General features: G+C 39.0%; 1 long non-coding RNA gene across 1 annotated transcript; it reads right to left on the reverse strand.

Annotated features, from left to right (window-relative positions):
* Window positions 1-10005: 10005 nt before the first annotated feature.
* Window positions 10006-17315, reverse strand: LOC131630484 (uncharacterized). The gene is made up of 3 exons (XR_009292355.1): window positions 16986-17315; window positions 11588-15687; window positions 10006-10289 (listed from the first exon to the last, which is right to left on the reverse strand). It is a non-coding gene; the product is annotated as an uncharacterized LOC131630484 (long non-coding RNA).
* Between the last annotated feature and the right edge of the window lie 4307 nt (window positions 17316-21622).

Genomic DNA, 21622 nt, shown 5'->3' on the forward strand with positions numbered 1-21622 from the left:
TTATGAACACCAAGAACACCCACCGTCTAAACCCAGAATGCCATGAAACTCGCCGTAAACCACCCCTATCAACACCGTCAAACCCAGTTTCCGGTTGAATGTTCAACCGGTAAACTCGAACGCTCAAACATTTCAACCCAGATTTTCCCAGATCGATGAAGATCTCTATGATCTTCATCGCCTCCGCCCCCCTTGTTCATACCAAAACCCAGCAAATAACATGAAACAAACCCTAAGCCCCAAATTCGTACCCAGATTCAAAGACAAACACACATAATCATGCAATCGCGAGAACCTTAAGCTAAGTTTCGTTTTAGAGTTACCTTATGTCTTGAGTTTCTGGATCGTGTTAGCTCCCCCTCGCTCTAATCCTTTCGTCTTTTGCTTTTCAGGTTCGAAGATTAAGGAAAAGTAATCTCGTGGCGGCGCTTAGGGTTTTCTGAAGAAATTCTTCCGATCCTTCTCTAATTCTTCTTCTTTCTCTTTTATAGTATTAGGGTTTTGATTTGGTTTAGGAAAGATTAGATCAAATTAGATTTGATTTGCGTATCTGTTTGTGAATCAATTTACGTTTTTTTGTTCTCAAATTGTAATTGGTTTATGATTTTAATAAAAAAGATTCAGATTTGATTTTGTTATATTGTTTGCGTTTTGATTTCTATGGGCCTGGGTTGAATATAGATTAGGGTTTGTGTGGAGGAGGAGCGGCGGCCGCTGGTGATGGATGAAGCTAAGGTTTGGTGGCTGCGCAGAAGGATTGGGGATGGTGAACAAGATCGGTCGGATCTTGGGTTTGACCCGGTCCATCTTCAGTCCATACGACTTGGGCCCAATGGATACTATTGCTTCGTGGCCCAAAAAACCCAATTCACTTAATTTTCTTAATCCAATTAATCAATTAATTCTAAAACTAATTAACTAATTATAATTCAATAAAATGTTTTTTTTTAGTTAATGAACAACATTTTGATAACCAAACATCAATACTAATAATAAAACTTTATTAATTATTAATTACCCAAAAAATCAATTTTTTTAAAACTAATATTTTAGTGATTAATAAATAGTAATGAGTTATGATTAATAATAGTATGAATGATAAAGACAATTCAATGGGCCTGTTGGGCCTTAATTCTTTTATATTTCTGGCAAACAAACCCTCTATTTTTTCTATGAGACAAAAGAAGGAAAAGAGAAGAAAAAACCCATATGTCAATTGAGTTTAGAGATTTTTTTTTTGTCATTCACACCATTTTTATTTTAAGTTGATTTATACAGGAATTTTATAGGAGAGCGAGTTTGACAATAGGTATATCCAACCCTATGGCTCCTAATTTTTAACTCCATTAATAAATTGAAAAGTGAGAATTAAAACAGGTAAATTTTGGGGTATGACAGCTGCCCCTATTTAATTATCTTGGATCGAACAGCGTGAGAATACGCAGGTCTCACGCTTTTCAAATCAAAGAGTTATTAAATAATGGAAGACCCCTAAATTTACCTTGTGCTTGAGTATGAGTGAAGAGAAGCGTTCTGCTAAAGCTTGAGTCTTACATAGCGAGGACCTTCCGTTGGTTGTGTAATTAGCTTGCCATAGCCAGCAAGCTTCCGCAGTTTGTGAACCCCTCACTTACTATAGTTCTAGTAAGTTTCCGTAGCTTGTGGACCCCAATAGGATTGCTTGCTATAATTCTAGCAAGTTCACCTGCACTGACAGGGTTATCTGCGAATATCATCGCAGAATTTACCTGTTTCACCAGGGTTATCTGCGAGTGTTATCTCAGAATTTACCTGTACCACCAATAGGGTTATTCGCGAGTGTTGTCGCGAAATTTACCTATGTCACTAGGGTTATCCGCGAGTGTTATCGCGAAATTTACCTATGTTATCAGGGTTATCTGCGAGTGTTATCACAGAATTTACCTGTACCACCAATAGGGTTATCCGCGAGTGTTATCGCGAAATTTACCTATGTTATCAGGGTTATCTGCGAGTGTTATCACAGAATTTACCTGTACCACCAATAGGGTTATCCGCGAGTGTTATCGCGAAATTTACCTATGTTATCAGGGTTATCTGCGAGTGTTATCGCAGAATTTACCTGTACCACCAATAGGGTTATTCGCGTGCGTTATTGCGAAATTTACCTATGTCATCAGGGTTATCTGTGAGTGTTATCGCAGAATTTATCTGTACCACCAATAGGGTTATTCGTGAGTGTTGTTGCGAAATTTACCTATGTTATCAGGGTTATCTGCGAGTGTTATCGCAGAATTTACCTGTACCACCAATAGGGTTATTCGCGAGTGTTGTCGCGAAATTTACCTATGTAGAATTTTGTTTCGTAAATGCGTATGTATCATGCTTATGTGTTATGCACATGCCCCTGTTGTTTGTATAATGCGTATGTATGAATGCTTACACATGTGTATGTTGCATGTATATTGATGAATGTATGTATTAATGTATATATGATACCCCTACATTTATCATTCATCTCCTTATCACCCATTGCTTTTGTTTAACCCCTTTTTCTTTTGAATTGTTTGTGACTTTCTGGCTCAGTCTGATTAATCCATTGATACCATCCTTTGAAATGTTATTCGGCTAGGTTTTTTTAAGTGATCGCATCACGGGGCGTTTGTAGCCTTCCGGAGATTTCACAGTTTTATTCTATTGCTTTTGCGTTGAAAGTTTGCAAGTTTCTCATGTTAAATCCATGTTAGGGTTTATAAAAATAAATTATCCTTTGCAGATGGTACTGAAATTAGAAATGAAGCATAGTATGCAAAAAGGAAATTTTATTGATATTGCCTTGAATTGGCGAGTGTACAGAAATGCGAAGAAAGAAAATGACAAATAGAAATGATATTAATACTGCCGTTGCTCTTTTTTTGTTATTGAGGGCCCCAATAATCCTTCGACTTCAGAAGTAGATGATTGCACGACCCCTTATCCTTCGTAGTTTGCCTTCAGCTTATGTCCGGTAATCCTGCTTTTGCTAGGCATAGTACTTCTTGACCGCGTCTGAGTTGATTGGGTGCGGTAGCTCATCTCCATCCATTGTAGTGAGGACTAATGCCCCTCCTGAGAACACCGTTTTTACAATGTATGGACCTTCGTAGTTAGGTGTCCATTTTCCGCGAGCGTCGAGTCGAGGTAACAATATCTTCTTTAGGACAATGTCACCTTCTTTGTAGGTTCGAGGTCGGACCTTCTTATCGAACGCTTTTTTCATCCTCTTCTGATAGAGTTGTCCATGACACAAAGCTGTCAGTCGCTTTTCTTCAATGAGATTAAGCTGATCAAAACGAGTTTTTACCCATTCCGATTCTTCTAACTTTGTGTCAGCTATGACTCTTAGTGACGGGATCTCCACTTCGATTGGGAGGACAGCTTCCATACCGTAGACTAGGGAGAAAGGGGTTGCCCCTGTAGATGTACGCACCGAGGTTCTGTAGCCGTGTAGGGCGAAGGGGAGCATTTCGTGCCAATCCTTGTATGTTTTCACCATCTTTTGTATTATCTTTTTGATATTTTTGTTTGCAGCTTCGACAGCGCCGTTCATTTTAGGCCTGTATGGTGAAGAATTATGGTGTTCAATCTTGAACTCCTCGCACAGCTCCCTTATCATGTTATTGTTCAGATTCGACCCATTATCGGTGATAATCCTGCTTGGAACCCCATACCGACATATGATATTATGCTTGATGAACCGAGTGACTACTTGTCTCGTTACGTTGGTGTAAGAGGCAGCTTCGACCCATTTGGTGAAGTAGTCTATGGCAACCAATATAAATCGGTGTCCATTCGAAGCTTTAGGTTCTATCATCCCTATCATGTCGATTCCCCACATTGCAAATGGCCATGGTGAACTCAGAACGTTCAACGGGTTTGGTGGTACGTGCACCTTGTCAGCGTAGATCTGGCACTTGTGGCATGTCCTTGCATATTGGAAACAGTCGGCCTCCATTGTTAACCAGTAATACCCTGCTCGCAGTATTTTTCTAGCCATTGAATGTCCGTTTGCATGAGTTCCGAAGGTTCCCTCATGTACCTCCCTGATAATCTCCTTGGCCTCGTTTTTATCTACACACCTCAACAACACTGAATCATAGTTCCTTTTGTACAGGATGCTTCCACTTAAGAAGAACTTGGATGCAAGTCTCCTCAATGTCTTTTTATCAATTGTCGAGGCATTCTCCGGGTATTCTTGTTTTTCCAAGTACTTTTTAATGTCGTGGTACCATGGTTTGTTGTCAGACTGCTCCTCAATCGTGAGACAATAGGCAGGTTCGTCAAAGTGTCTAACAGTTATCCGTGGTTCATGGTTTGGACAGGTCACCTTGAACATAGAGGAGAGCGTTGCTAGTGCGTCGGCTATTTGATTTTCTTCCCTCGGGATATGAGTAAAAGTGATAGTATCAAATTCAGCCGTCAACTCCAGTATAAGGTCTCGGTATGGGATTAGTTTTGCATCTCGAGTGTCCCATTCTTTGTTGACTTGATGGATTACCAATGCTGAGTCTCCGTATACATCAAGGAGTTTGATCCTTAGGTCGATTGCAGCTTCTAACCCCAATATGCATGCTTCGTATTCTGCAATGTTGTTGGTGCAGTCGAAACATAGTCTTGCAGTAAAGGGTAAGTGCCGGTCATCGGGAGATGTCAATACTGCCCCTATGCCATGCCCTAGTGCATTTGATGCACCGTCGAACATGAGTTTCCATACCAAACCCGGTTCAGGTCCCTCGTCGGGTCCTGGTATTTCATAGTCTCTTACTAGCATAATATCCTCATCGGGGAAGTCGAACTTCATGGATTGGTATTCCTCGAGGGGTTGGTGAGCAAGGTGTTCCGCCAATACACTCCCTTTTATTGCTTTTTGAGTTACATATTGTATGTCGTATTCGGACAGCAACATTTGCCACCTTGCAATTCTACCCGTGAGCGCCTGCTTTTCGAACACGTATTTTAAAGGATCCATTCTCGATATTAGCCACGTGGAATGATTCAGCATATATTGCCTTAGACGTTTGGAGGCCCATGCTAGGGCACAACATGTCTTTTCCAATGGTGAATACCGAGATTCGCAATCTGTGAATTTCTTACTGAGGTAGTAGATAGCGTGTTCTTTCCTGCCTGTTTCGTCTTGTTGCCCCAGTACACACCCCATAGACCTTTCGAGTACTGTGAGGTACATGATTAGTGGCCTTCCGGGTACAGGAGGTAAGAGTATAGGTGGTTCTTGCAAGTAGTTCTTTATGGTTTCGAAGGCTACTTGACAATCATCATTCCACTTGATAGGTTGATCCTTCCTGAGTAGTTTGAATATAGGCTCGCATGTAGCTGTTAGGTGTGAAATGAACCTTGAGATGTAATTCAATCGACCCAGGAAACCTCGTACCTCTTTTTCTGTTTTTGGAACGGGCATCGCTTGTATGGCTTTTACTTTATCAGGATCAACCTCTATACCTCGTTGGCTTACAATGAATCCCAACAGCTTTCCCGATCTTACACCAAATGTGCACTTATTCGGGTTCAACCTCAACTTGTACTTCTTCAGGCGTTCAAACAGCTTATGTAGATTTATAATATGCTCTTCTTCTGTGCCGGATTTGGCGATCATATCATCTACATATACTTCGACCTCTTTATGGATCATATCATGGAATAATGTGACCATGGCCCTTTGATATGTTGCCCCTGCATTTCTCAACCCGAATGGCATTACTTTGTAGCAAAAAGTGCCCCAAGATGTCATGAAGGTAGTCTTTTCCATATCCTCGGGAGCCATCTTGATCTGATTATACCCGGAGAAACCATCCATAAAAGAGAACACTGAAGCTTGTGCTGTATTATCCACCAAGATATCTATATGTGGTAGTGGGAAATCATCTTTTGGACTTGCTTTATTTAGATCCCTGTAATCTACACACATGCGCACTTTCCCGTCTTTCTTAGGAACTGGCACTATGTTTGCAATCCATGGTGGGTAATCAACTACAGCAAGAAACCCGGCATCGAACTGTTCGAGCACCTCTTCCCTAATCTTACTATCCATATCTGGTCGAACCCTTCTGCGCTTTTGCCTGACCGGCGCACATCCTTCTTTGAGAGGTAACCTGTGTACCACGATGTCTGTATCCAACCCCGGCATGTCACGGTATGACCAAGCAAAAATCTCTGCATACTCGTGGAGGAGCTTGATTAGCGTTGCTTTTACGTCCTTACCTAGCGTTGCCCCAATCTTAATGTTCTTGGGTTCTTCATCCGTTCCCAAGTTTATGATTTCGATGGCCTCTTGTGGAGGGAGCATGCTCTTGGATTCCTTATCCATTAACCTTGACAACTCTTCCGGAAGTTCATCGTCTTCCTCATCCCCTTCTTCAGCCTGATTAGCGAGAGCCTCGAGTTTGTATGGAGTCTCAGCAGTATTATTATCGGTGGTGTCAAAAGGTGATCTGCACATGTTTTATGTTTTGTTTTCTTTTAGTATGCAGATGTGAACGTGCTTTGTTTGTGCAAGAAATTTATTTGTCATTTTCAGAAAGGAAAAAGGAATAAATGCGAGAAAAGACAATGTTTTCAATACCAAAATGCAAAGACAATTTTATTAATAAACTTCGAACTTGAAAGTAAATGGGGCCCTTACAAACTAGCTCTATGCTTCGGGCGAGGCATGAGCGTTATTGTTTTTCTTTATTTGAAAAGGGAAATAAAACACACAAAAGCAAATTACTTTGAAATGAAAACTATCTCCGGTATCTCCCTGCTTGTCCAATTCTGTAGCTGTTCTCCTGGTCTGATTTCTCGGATGAAGTTGGATGTTCCTTCTCGAGAATCCTTGTTGGACACCATAGCTACATTTTCATACCCACCATTCACAAAAGTTTGCATTATTGGGGGAAATTGTTGTTCCTCCTTTTTGATGCTTTTGAACTTGGTGGGTTGATATCCTAACCCTGAGCGATCCTTTTTCTCTGACACCTCTGGCAGCTTGCCCCATCCTTTAGCATCTGTGTCTTGTAGATCCTTCCATGATGTCACCGCCCTTCTTACCTTCTTCACTGGTAGTGTGATAGCGGTTGCAATTTCTAGAGCTTGAAATGCGGTACCTAATGCTTCGTCTCCAGTCTCAATATATCTGTATGAGTTTAGATTGCTGACAAATATATCCTCTTCTCCATTGATAGTCACTATGGAGTTCCCGTTCACAAACTTTAATTTCTGATGGAGGGTGGAGGTGACTGCCCCGGCTGCGTGGATCCAAGGGCGTCCTAGTAGGCAGGTATAAGCTGGCTCAATTTCCATCACTTGGAAATTAATGCAGAAGGGATGCGGACCAATCGCAACCGGTAAATCCACTTCTCCTAATACTGGGCTCTGTGATCCATCAAATGCTTTTACCACCAGACGACTTGGTCTAACTACCAGTCCTTCTAAGGCTATCTTGTCAAGTGTCGCTTTTGGCATCACATTTAAAGATGATCCTGTGTCAATCAAAACTCTAGCCAGATGAGCCTTCCCACATTGCATGGAGATATGCAAGGCTTTGTTGTGTGACCTTCCTTGTAGGGGTAGCTCATTGTCACTGAAGCCCAGGCATGCCCCAGCAGTTAGATTTGCCACCATTCCGTCAAACTGGTTGACTGTAATGTCTTTGGTAACATGGGCAGCGTTTAAGATCTTCATCAGAGCATCTCGATGTTTCTCAGAATGTATTAATAGTGATAGGAGCGATATCTTAGATGGTGTCTGTTGCAATTGATCCACCACTCTATAATCACTCTTCTTAATCAGAGCGAGAAACTCCTCCGCATCCTTGTTAGAAGTTTCTTTATCCTTAGGTTCAGACTCGGCACTTGGTCTCATGACTACTTGTTCTCCAGATTGTGTCGAGTTTTCACCAGACATTTGTGGTGCCTGCGTAGTTTTGAATATGCGCCCACTACGGGTCATGCCCCCAGGTCCAATAATGCTTGACACTGCAGTGTTGGTATTGGTCTCGTACTCCCATGGTACTGCTTTCATCTTGTCCAAAGGGTATGGTCCTCTGATTGGGATGATCCTGGTGTGTTCTTGTACAGGTATTACCAGTGGCGGCCTTAAACACGGGATGATTAATGGTTTCCTTGCCCCTTGTGCGGGTATCATTAAAGGTTCGTTTCTTTCAACCATTGCCACATATTCCTCTTCAGGGTGTTCCTCTAATCGGATCAATCCTTGATCCATGAGCCTTTGCAAAGTGTCTTTGAAAGCTTCGTTATGTTCTAGGATAAACCCCTTTATAAGAAGATACCTCTTAAGTGCATCTATGGGGGAGTTCCGTTGTTGAACCAACTCTTGCTCATTGACAACTTCTATTGCATTGACTGTGCCTTCATGGTGTGGCATCGGATTTGTTTTCACATTGGGTTTGTCAAAGGCGATTGCCCCTGACTCAATTAGATTCTGAACGATGTGGCTGAAGGCCCAACATTTCTCCAGGGTGTGTCCGGGAGAATTGGCGTGAAATTCACACCTTTCATTCGGTTTGTAATTGGGCATGAGCTTGCCTGGAGGAGGAGGTGGCAATGGTCTAACTTCCACCAAGGATTCATTTATTAAATATTTCAGAATTTCTTTCTTGGAAGTAGGTAGCGGATCGAATCTCCTTTGTCCCCCCTGAAACCGGTTTTGTTGTGGTGGATATGACATGGGAGGTCTGTTCTCCTGATGCCCTACAGCATTAGTCTCTCCTTCCTTCTTTTTTGCGAAGTTGGGGGTAGGCCTCTTCGCCTGATAGGAGTTAGATGATGCTCCTTGTATTTTCCCGCTCTTAATTCCGTCTTCTATTCTTTCACCAATAACCACTAAATCTGAAAACCCTGAGGACACACTCCCTACCATTTTATCGTAGTATGGCCCTTGTAATGTAGCCATAAACATTTTTACGAGTTCTTTTTCCAACAGGGGAGGTTGGACTCGGGAGGCCATTTCCCTCCATCTCTGTGCATACTCCTTGAACGATTCCTCTTTCTTTTGTGACAAATTTTGGAGTTGCATCCGATCGGGTGCCATGTCCAAATTGTATTTATATTGCTTTAGGAACATATTAGCAAGGTCGGTCCAGCTTCGGATGTGAGACTTCTCTAATTGCATATACCAGTCAACCGATGCTCCACTCAAGCTATCTTGGAAAAAATGCATCATCAACTTTTGATCATGAGCATAAGCAGCCATTTTTCGCACATACATGCGCAAGTGACTCCTCGGACAAGAGAGTCCCTTGTACTTTTCAAAGTCGGGTATCTTGAATTTATGAGGAATAGTCAAATCCGGCACCAAGCTCATTTCATAGGTATCCACATCGAAGACATCATATCCTTCCATTGCTTTCATCCTTTCTTCCAGCGCCTTGATTTGTCCACTCTCCTTAGAATTCTCCCCAGAATCAGCAGTGGTCAGCTTTGGTTGAGGGACTTGATCTGTGTCATTAGTGTCCCCATACTGTAGATCCAAGTAGTCCTCATCCCTAAGCGGATTGTTGATTGGAATGCGAACTGTGCGAGACGTCCCTTCTTTCTGAGTAGTAGGGATAAATCCTTCTTGAGAGGCCTCTCCCTCTTCATGGGTCGTAGTGACCCTTTTAGATGCGTGAGCATTCGTTTTGTGAGGGTCATGGCCTCGAACATATCCTAACAATGGGTTGCCATCCTTAGGTATCTCTTCATACTGATCATGAACTTCCTTAGCTTTGTCTTGCTTATCTTTGAGGTCCTTCATGAAACTCAGCATTTGGGCCATTCCTCCCTTGAGGTCTTCAACGGTGCCTTTCAGTTGGGTCATTTCTTCGCGAAGGGCGGCTTGGTTCTGCTCTAGTTGTTCCATTGCTTTCTTCTTCTGAGCTCTGGTCTGGATGAGTGATCGGGTTGCAATGGCGTGACTTGTAACACCCTTCTAAACCCCAGCGGAAATATAATAAAAATCAGAGTAATTATACAACAAGGATGTTACAATTAATAAAATAAACAAAACTCCAAGTCGTTTGTCATGCTTTATTAAGAATAATCCAAAATATCAAAATACATGTTCAGCACAGCGGAAACTCATTCAACAATGTTATAAAACATTTCCGATAAAATCAACGGTACATTATACAATAATGGCAAAATAGTGTATCACTAGTAAACTCTAAGACTATCGTCCCCCAGTGTTACAAGATCAGAGCATGACCGACACGACCCAACATAACTGGATAAACTCTACGAGTCATCCTCACCGATCGCTTAGGCCGCTACTTCAATCTGAAATCATTAAAGTAAGGGTGAGACTACATCATAATTAAATAGCATTATAAATCGTCCGATATAGAATTCATAAGCAATTATCCACCCTACTTAGCATATTCAGATTAATCAATTCATACCAATCACAAGCACAAGTCAATAGTATGCAACAATAACACAACACAATCATAACACCGGATTTCATCCTGACATGTCACAATTTATACAAAGACCATGAAGACTCTTATGCATGTGGTACCATACATGGGATACACCCATCCAACTGATCTTTTTCATCACCGAGATACAGTTTAACCAGCACAAATTCCACACAATGGGAATTATGCCCACCATTTTGATCCATTTCATCACCGGGATCCATCACCAAAAATGTATGCGAATGAATGCAACATATAACATGCTTACAACATCACCAATACGATGTATCACATCGTCTCATTATCATCACCAATTCATCACCGATAAGCATGCATAGTTTTAGCATTCATACAATTATATCACACGCATACATGTAAAACATCACCCAATAAATAATATAAACACGATACAAAACTCGGACCTTACGTCCATATCACCTATTCATCATATACAATTCACACCACATATAACATCAATCACATGTATATCATTACAACATCACCACATTGTCACATTAACCAAATCATGCACACAATGTACAAAACACGTCATAAACGAAATAAATCAAGATTATCAAAATAAAATCAAGTTATTGTTGTTTTCTTTACTTTATATCATAGAGTATTTAATTTAAGAAACAACGTCCAAAACGGCGTCTAAAACGGACTTACGGTTTGAAAATTAGAGGCTTTTAAAGTTAGAACAGTTCTCAAAACGTGCTGCTGGAATTTTGTACTGGAACCCGGTTCGTCCCACATGGGAACCGGTTCCTGGACCCAAAAATGCCATTTTTAACGTTTACAAACACTGGAACCCGGTTCCTCCCACATGGGAACCGGTTCCTACGAACCCAGTAGCTGAAAAAAGTGATTTTTAAGACTTTTATGCATCCCAAACACATACCAACTCATACCATTTCGAAATTGATCATCAATAACATCAAAATACTCCAAATACATGATTCTAATGCACAAACAACATACCACAACACCATGTAACATCACTACATCATCAATTGCAGTCAATTCATCAAATCATACATGTCAGTGTTGGAATTTCACAAAACCTAACATCCCAAATAGAGATTCTAATCCCTTATTTCAATCCTATCATCATCAAAATTATAATACCATATAATTAGAGTAATCACCCCTTACCTGGAATTAGTTTCTTGATTCTCCTTGAGCTTTGGGGTTTTCCTCCTCCTTGCTCCTCTTCTCTTCTCTTGTTCTTTCACGTGTTCTTCCTTTTCTCTCCAACTTTTCATTTTTCACGTACTGACTCTTTTTTCCATATTTCCCTTATTTTATGAAAACATAAAATGGTTAGTAATGGGCTTACTCACTTAGCACCCTCATACTACTAACCTCACCATCCGGCCCAATGGCCCTTAAATCCATAATCCCACAATAATTCAACCAAATACCAAAATAATTCTAATAAATAATTTAATTTCCAATTAAATTAAAATTAGAAAATATGGGGTGTTACAACTCTCCCCCACTAAAAGAGTTTTCGTCCTCGAAAACATACTTCAAGTGAAAAGTTCCAAATAGGAGTCCTTCATCTAAGTCTCCTGTTCTCAGTTAACACTTTCTTAGTCGAACCTCAAAACTCATCTGACATAACCAACATAAGCATGTCTCATGCATTCAATCTCAGCTCTTACGTCGCATTTGACCATTCCAAGGTATACCACTCGCTATATCTCCAAAAGGTTAACAACAATGAAACGTCAGGGTGTGATCCATACAATAAGCCCAATAACTGAGTAATATAATTACACAACCATGGTATGACCACACCCGATCAGCACTGCAGTAAAGCATTTCATCTACCGAACGTACCAACCTTAGACACACTTTTCCATCTGAGCGATGAAATAACGCTCACACTTTTCACCAACTGCTTCCTTCAAGAGCTCGATAATAACATTCCTATACCATTGAATTTCAACCATCTGACTCCTCTCAAGTCATACCAGCAATTATCCAACACGTTATATTCTGCTTTTGCTGCACTATTTTGATTACTCATTACAATCATCATTACCAATTAGATTTCTCAGTTTTATCCAATTTCGACTCTCTTTACTCATTCGTTCCAGAATCCTTCTTTATCATACATGGTACTCATCTACCATTTAGCAACACTTACTCGCACTCAAAACAAAGTCTTGATTTACTTCCTCTATTTAAAAATTTCAACCATCAGAATGAGTACACACAAGTAATTATAATTACACTCATCATCCTTAATATACCATTGCTTACAAAATAGCTCAAACCGAGTCTCGCTCTTCTCTAAGGATTGAATCAACTTCGTTCTTCATAGAGTATAATTCCTCATTATATTTGAAAATCTACAATAATACCTTACAACAGTACAAAATTATTATAGCATCATATAGTATCAACTCATCACCTTAGTTTCGCTTAATACATACTCGTTGACTAAGTACATCCATAATAACATACTCATCATCTCGGCAATTATTCACAAGAGTTCTAATTCTCTAGCACGACATCCTCGCATCCACTAGATTCTAAATCTAGCATATAGATCAAATCATGTTCTCTACGTAGGCTCCCGGCTTATTAATTCCTCACTGCCCACGAGTAGTACTCGCACACTAATCCACATCACACTTTCGTTGCGCGATTCTGATTACCCGTCTTAAGTCACCGTCCAATATATTTCACTCTTTCCTATTCACTTCTTCATAAATTCATACAACATGGTGAGTGATTATTCTCACGGCTTAGTATCCATCATATCCTAAACCATTAAGGTAACAAACAAGCTCATCCTATCTATATGATTCCGTCTACTATCAACAAGAGATTAAGGGTGATCAAGTCCTCAATTTGTCAATAGATAGCCGACAACCATATTTAAGCATAAACCGTCGTTACTACATAATAGTGTCCTTTTCCAAGTTTGTACTCAAACTCATTAACATTGTCATAGTCCAATAGTTCACTCTAAGTCTTTACAACTCGCACACTTCCCTCTCATTGGATCTTGTCAGTGAGATACCAACATCCAAACATTTTACACAAACCACTTCATAGTCACTTAGCGTCACACGCTTGTTAAGTACTTCCAACTTCATAATCACTAATATACTCGTACCTTTCTATTTATCTCGTTCTGAATCAAAATCCTCATCTAGCAAAAGACCGCGATAACATTCATAACTCGTGGTTTCACTCTAAATCCCATGACATCTTTTGCACCCAAGTATCATTCCACTCGGAATCTCAATAAATTCTTCCTCACTCCAATAGGTGTAAGAAATCCTCTACAATTCTTCTTTTATACATGTTGTTGCTTTGGCATCATAAATACGACTTCAACCGTACTAAAACTTATTTCACCCTTTCTACTAATTCACTCCTCATTAAAATCCACCGGTACTCAAATCATCTTTATTACCAAACATATCATCAACTTATTCCTCAACAACATATTCTACTCAATTTTGTTTCAAACAATCGCGGTAGTAGGCCTTCCTATTCAATAAGTTTTGCGCTTCCCTAACCGACTTCAGAATATCTCCTCATAGGATAAAAAGTTATGGGTTTTTAAAGTAAAAACAATTTTCCAAAAACACACAGTAGAACCCGGTTCCTCCCACACAAGAACCGGTTCCTGGCTGCTTCCCATAACTCGTCTCTGATTTTTACTATGGGGAACCGGGTTGTCTCTATCTGGGAACCGGTTCCCAACAACCCAAAATTCCCACGCCTCTGTTTTTATAATTGGAACACATTTCAAACAAGTTTTAAACATCAAATAACAACATATATCATGGTTATTAAGTCAGCTTCGCAATGCCCCAAACGACACTTAAATTAGACACTTGAATCTCAAGATATGAATTTTCCAATCGTTGTCCAAAATTGCAACACTGACGCCATGCAGCGACACCTTAAATGATATTTCAAAAACTCCTCAAATGGTACAATTAATTCCTAAAATTTCTTCTCAACAAACCTTTTAATTATTTCTTCACTCCATTCAACTCTGACACTGACATCCCGTGTCGTACCAACAAACAAGTCTAGTTCTAAGAGCACGCGTAACCGCAACTTCACCTCTTTCCAACATCATCCTGTCACAATTAAATATTTACAGCTGCTGCAACCATTTTTATAATAAATTTCATCTCTTTAGCTTTCCGACGCTTCAAACGGAACTCAAATCGGATGTCCAGAACTCCTGTTATGAATTTTCGAAGTTCTGCAGCTATTCAGCAATTTTCCTGCGTTTTGCTTACGAAAATTTCACTCCAAAACTCATTCTCTTCAACTCGGTCACATTCCAAACAGCCCCTTATCATATCTCTTCACTTCCAAACATTCTTATAACTTAAGCAACACATCCCGTTGCCGAGGTACGATTTCTAAAACATACGACAGCAATCCTCTCTGCAAACTTGCAGCTAAACCTCTTCCGAGACGCACGACTACTCAACTGACAACTTCGCAGCCCATCAGCAAAGCTGATACATTGCAACTTCTTAATTTCCCTCTCTTACAAATAATCATCAATTACCTCTAATCATTTTCCTTCCAGATGTTCCAACTTAACTACCAATCAAGTCCTAATTTCAAGTCACCTTCGATTCGGAAAACAACAACTCCAACAACGCTTGCACGGTTGCCAACAACAGCCTACCGAATCAATCTTCTTACAACTGAAACACAACCGAGAAGTGAAGCTTCTCCCCCACCTGTTTCAATCCAACACCTACAACAAAACAAGCAAGTACCGACAGTGATTCACTCACATGCCGTGTACCAAGGGATAAAACGCCGACAGTATACAACTGTCGCGCAACTCAACTGACTAGACAATTGGCCGGACGGACCGACCTGCTCTGATACCACTATTGTAACACCCTTCTAAACCCCAGCGGAAATATAATAAAAATCAGAGTAATTATACAACAAGGATGTTACAATTAATAAAATAAACAAAACTCCAAGTCGTTTGTCATGCTTTATTAAGAATAATCCAAAATATCAAAATACATGTTCAGCACAGCGGAAACTCATTCAACAATGTTATAAAACATTTCCGATAAAATCAATGGTACATTATACAATAATGGCAAAATAGTGTATCACTAGTAAACTCTAAGACTATCGTCCCCCAGTGTTACAAGATCAGAGCATGACCGACACGACCCAACATAACTGGATAAACTCTACGAGTCATCCTCACCGATCGCTTAGGCCGCTACTTCAATCTGAAATCATTAAAGTAAGGGTGAGACTACATCATAATTAAATAGCATTATAAATCGTCCGATATAGAATTCATAAGCAATTATCCACCCTACTTAGCATATTCAGATTAATCAATTCATACCAATCACAAGCACAAGTCAATAGTATGCAACAATAACACAACACAATCATAACACCGGATTTCATCCTGACATGTCACAATTTATACAAAGACCATGCAGACTCTTATGCATGTGGTACCATACATGGGATACACCCATCCAACTGATCTTTTTCATCACCGAGATACAGTTTAACCAGCACAAATTCCACACAATGGGAATTATGCCCACCATTTTGATCCATTTCATCACCGGGATCCATCACCAAAAATGTATGCGAATGAATGCAACATATAACATGCTTACAACATCACCAATACGATGTATCACATCGTCTCATTATCATCACCAATTCATCACCGATAAGCATGCATAGTTTTAGCATTCATACAATTATATCACACGCATACATGTAAAACATCACCCAATAAATAATATAAACACGATACAAAACTCGGACCTTACGTCCATATCACCTATTCATCATATACAATTCACACCACATATAACATCAATCACATTTATATCATTACAACATCACCACATTGTCACATTAACCAAATCATGCACACAATGTACAAAACACGTCATAAACGAAATAAATCAAGATTATCAAAATAAAATCAAGTTATTGTTGTTTTCTTTAATTTATATCATAGAGTATTTAATTTAAGAAACAACGTCCAAAACGGCGTCTAAAACGGACTTACGGTTTTAAAATTAGAGGCTTTTAAAGTTAGAACAGTTCTCAAAACGTGCTGCTGGAATTTTGTACTGGAACCCGGTTCGTCCCACATGGGAACCGGTTCCTGGACCCAAAAATGCCATTTTTAACGTTTACAAACACTGGAACCCGGTTCCTCCCACATGGGAACCGGTTCCTACGAACCCAGTAGCTGAAAAAAGTGATTTTTAAGACTTTTATGCATCCCAAACACATACCAACTCATACCATTTCGAAATTGATCATCAATAACATCAAAATACTCCAAATACATGATTCTAATGCACAAACAACATACCACAACACCATGTAACATCACTACATCATCAATTGCAGTCAATTCATCAAATCATACATGTCAGTGTTGGAATTTCACAAAACCTAACATCCCAAATAGAGATTCTAATCCCTTATTTCAATCCTATCATCATCAAAATTATAATACCATATAATTAGAGTAATCACCCCTTACCTGGAATTAGTTTCTTGATTCTCCTTGAGCTTTGGGGTTTTCCTCCTCCTTGCTCCTCTTCTCTTCTCTTGTTCTTTCACGTGTTCTTCCTTTTCTCTCCAACTTTTCATTTTTCACGTACTGACTCTTTTTTCCATATTTCCCTTATTTTATGAAAACATAAAATGGTTAGTAATGGGCTTACTCACTTAGCACCCTCATACTACTAACCTCACCATCCGGCCCAATGGCCCTTAAATCCATAATCCCACAATAATTCAACCAAATACCAAAATAATTCTAATAAATAATTTAATTTCCAATTAAATTAAAATTAGAAAATATGGGGTGTTACATGACTGGAGATGAAGACAGTTTTCCTTTTAATGTTTTTGAAAAGAAATGCAATGCTACGCGTGCTATGAATGATATGCAAATGCTATGCTCATGTCTTATCCACATTGTTATTATAATATATTTATATATATTTATATATATTTATATGTTAACATATATGTCTATATATATATATATATATATATATATATATTATTTCTTTTTTTTTTTAGTAGGAACCCTTTTTTTTGAATAATCCTTTTTGGTGAAAAATTGCAAAGAAATAGAATAATACAGAAATAAACGCACTTTATTAATTTAAAATTACTTTAAAGAAAGTACAAATTAAAATTGTTCAACTTTGCGGAAAGAAATAAACATCAATAGAAATAAGACTTTTAAATTGAAAGTAAAAACTAATAAATATCTAAGAACGCCTATGAATGTCCTCCTTGAATTTGTCCACCATGCTCCTACAAAGCTCCAAGAACTCCTTCACTTCTTTGGGAAGGATGATGGGAGAAGACTCCGCTTTTTCTAAACCCTTCGGAATGTCTAGAATTAAATCATTGCACAAGTAGACTAGCTTGTCATAATTCTCACGACACTTCTCATATTCTTCAAGCATCTTGGGAACCATGCTCACATGCTCATTTGCCGTAGAAACAATTGTGTATTGTCTTTTCCAATGGTCTCTTTCGTTTAGGGTAGCCTCGTGTACCTCTCTTTGTCTTATGAATATTTCCCTAAGTGATACCATGGCTTGGAATGCTCTATTGTACTCATCGGTGCGCTGTAAAAGTGCTTCTTCCGTGGTTAATCTCCTTGCGCGCTCTTGTTGTCCAAAATTGCGAGCTTCTTGAAGATCATATTTGAGGTTCCTTATTTCCTCCTCTTGATCTTTAGTCCTATCAGTTAATTCAAAGACCACAGCTTCTAGATTTTTCTCAGATTCCGCTTTGTCATGGGAAGCCTTTTCATAGCTCCTTCTCCACCTTGCAATTTCTATATCCGCTTGTGCCAACCTCTCATTATGTGCTTCTAGATTAAAATTAGCACTTAGAACTCCTTCGGTTGCTCGCTTTCTTTTATTCCTTTGTCTATCATTCTCTTCCTTAGCAGCTTGAAGCTCCTGGTTCTTTTCCTTAAGATCGAAGCGTAGTTGGCTTTTTTCGTTGGAAAGTCGATGTAAGTCAAGCTCTAATTTTTCCTTTTCCTTACGGGATGCCTCTAGGGAAGCCTTGATTCCTTCTATCTCTTCGATGGATAGAGAAATAGGATTAGGAGAATCGGGCTTGTACGTGGGATCCACAACAAAAGGTAGTAAAATCTTTCCAACTCTCTCTTGAACCCATCTAGTGTAAGGTTCCTTAGCAACAATATTCTTCGGTCCATAATTCTTTGTTTGAACATGCTTCCAAGCTTGAATTATTTTCTTTAATGTCCTTGGTTCTCCTTTCCCATTATCATGCAAAATTAGTCCTTCCACTTGTTGATCGGAAGGCTCACAATCCATAGAGTGACCCAATTGGCGCAATGCAAGCACGGGATTATAATTAATACAACCCAGAGTTCCCATTAAAGGCACATTATTAAATTCTCCACATTTATAAATAATTCTTTCAGAATTTAATTTCCTTGCAAACCAGAAGATAGAATCCGCATTGAGAGCTCTTAGCTTTTGAGACCATTCATGCCTAGTCAAATCTTTGATTAAATAGATAGCCTTGTAAAGGTGAGAAGTCAACCAAGAGTATAGTAAATGAAGACAACAGGATATCGCTCCCCTTTTCTTTTCATACCGATCATGGATAGTATAGTAAATATTAGCAAGAATAGTAGGAGTTGGATCCTCATTTGAATTTCTGAAGGAGGTGAAGACATGAATAGCAGCATCATCAACATATTCTGCCTTATTAGGCAGTAGAACAATACCAAAAATTAAGAGAGCCAAAAAATGTCCACAAATGTCCCATTGTTTCTTTTGAGCATAAGACATAGCTTGAGCTTCCAAATAAGTTCTTTTAATTCCTTGTATTCCTCCATCGGTCTTGTGATTAGCTTCTAAATCCGCAACGGGCACTTCCAAAGCTTTGGCTAAATCAGACATTTCAGCCCTTTTTCCAGCACCTGTATAAAATATTTTTTTAATTCTTGAAAACCCAAGCATAACATCCATCTCCTCCAAAGTAGGAGCCAACTAAAAATCCTGAAAAGTGAAACATCTGAGCGGCGGATCATAAAACTGGATCAAAGCGGTGATTGCTTCTTCTTGAACCTTAACCTTGAGCAAGTCCAAAATATCTCCATAACGGCCTTCAAACCTGTTCAAAGCAGTTGATGACATCTTATCCCTTATATTTCTCAATTTCCTGATGTCAGGCACTGAGACGGTGAGGTGGACAATAGGCTTCTTAGCATTCATTTTTCCTGAATTTTCACCAAAAAGAATTATTATTATTTTTTATTCTTCTTTTTTTCCTCTTTTTTTTCACCTGTGGATAAGACATGATAAAAATATGCATATGATGTATGATGCATGCAAATACTTATACAAAAAACACAATATTATAATAATAATAATAAGCATATATTCAACATATAATCACATAGGCCCTAAGTTCATAGGTTCGACATAACGGCTCGGGAGCCTACCCTTCCCATGGGAAAGTTCTAGAAGGTCTCATGGGATCATTCGTAGCCGCCGAGACTTTTTGTCTCTTTGGATTTTAGAACAACTCATTGGTCCATGAGGTTCGAATTTTAGGGGTTGGTTCCCAGAGAGATCAGCTAACTACCCAGTCCACCCCTCAACAAGGTCGAGCCTCGTATCAGAACTTTCCGAATATTTAACCCACTATGAGTGGAATTATAATAAGACTCGTAGGCGATGTAATTCCCCTCTGGTCATTATTATAATCCCCACGCTTAGGCTTAACAGCAGTGAAATATACCCAATAATGCAAATTATATAACAATTAACATTTAATGCAAATATGGCAAATAAATATTTAATAAAAAAACAATAAATAAATAAATAATTTAAAAAATCATTACTAAAAAGATAAACCTTCCCCCAAACCCTAAAATGCGCCACAAACCCTAAACCACAAACCTAAACCTAAACCCTCTCAAGCCTTAGGAGCATAATAAATCACCATATGTGTATTTCCCCAGCAGAGTCGCCAGCTGTAGCAACCTGCCCTAAAATTGAAGGTTTTAGAGTCGCCACCTATTCTGAAGGGCGAATAGGAAACCCTACGCAGATATGAGATTCAGGGTAAGTTATTATAATCAGGTTGAGGGAAGGTGTTAGGCACCCTCAACCCTTTCCTAAAGGCTAACATTTAAAGATAAAGGTTTATGGCAAAAAATAAGGTTTATAGCTAATGAAATGAAAAAAAAGCAAAAATTAAGGTTTAAGACTGAATTGAGATTTTTAGGGGGGAGACTCGCCTTGTTGCCTTGTTACCAAATGCCTACGTACCTCCTTATGGAGGATCAGAGTCCACGTAGTTCGGGGACAAGGTTGTACGCCTTATGGTTGTATTTGTATTTGAAATTGTTTTTTAGAGGCTTTTTGAGTAGCCTATCGTAACTGAATTTGATTTGAAGGGTGAAAGTATTTTGAGGTTGGCGTACAACCTTGATTTAATTTGTTACTGTTAGATGCGGTGATCGATAGGTTCAATCAGTATGGCTAACAGATTTATGGGCATTGCTGGTTACTCAGATCGATGGATTCGATCATCGCGGGCAGCAAATTAATTGTGTTTTAGTGTATGTATTTTTATCTCTCGTCTAAAGCGACTGATAGTTTCAATCGGGTTGAGGAGAGAATTATTGAGAGCAAGTAAGTTATGAATTGATCAGAACGGTTTTATTTCTCGTCTAATACGACTAATAGATTTAGTCGGTTTGAGGAGAAATTAAGCTGAGTTGTTAAGAATAATCAAACATATTTCAGAAATTTATTTAATTAGTTAATTATCATTAACCAAAGTTAGTAGAATTAATTAATGGATTATTAGAAGAACGATTAACAAATTTTGATTGATTAGCTATTTATAAACAATTAAGCAAAATTAAAATTTATTTACTTAAGTTTTTTTTTATTTTTGTTTATTACCAGGGGGTTGTATTTCATAAAAGGGAAGTAATTCTGGGTGTGTGGTTAGCAAGGGCCTAGGCCCATTAATGTTTTAGATCCGTTTGATTCAGTGTGGGGAGTATGCGGGGGTTGATGGTAGACTCTCAGGTTTGTGTAAGGCCAGGATTTATTCATAGTACCATCAACGGCCTGCATGTGTTTAAGATGAAGG

The sequence above is a fragment of the Vicia villosa genome, unplaced genomic scaffold (assembly GCF_029867415.1).
Source record: "Vicia villosa cultivar HV-30 ecotype Madison, WI unplaced genomic scaffold, Vvil1.0 ctg.000685F_1_1, whole genome shotgun sequence".
In the NCBI taxonomy this organism is placed as follows: Eukaryota; Viridiplantae; Streptophyta; class Magnoliopsida; order Fabales; family Fabaceae; genus Vicia; species Vicia villosa.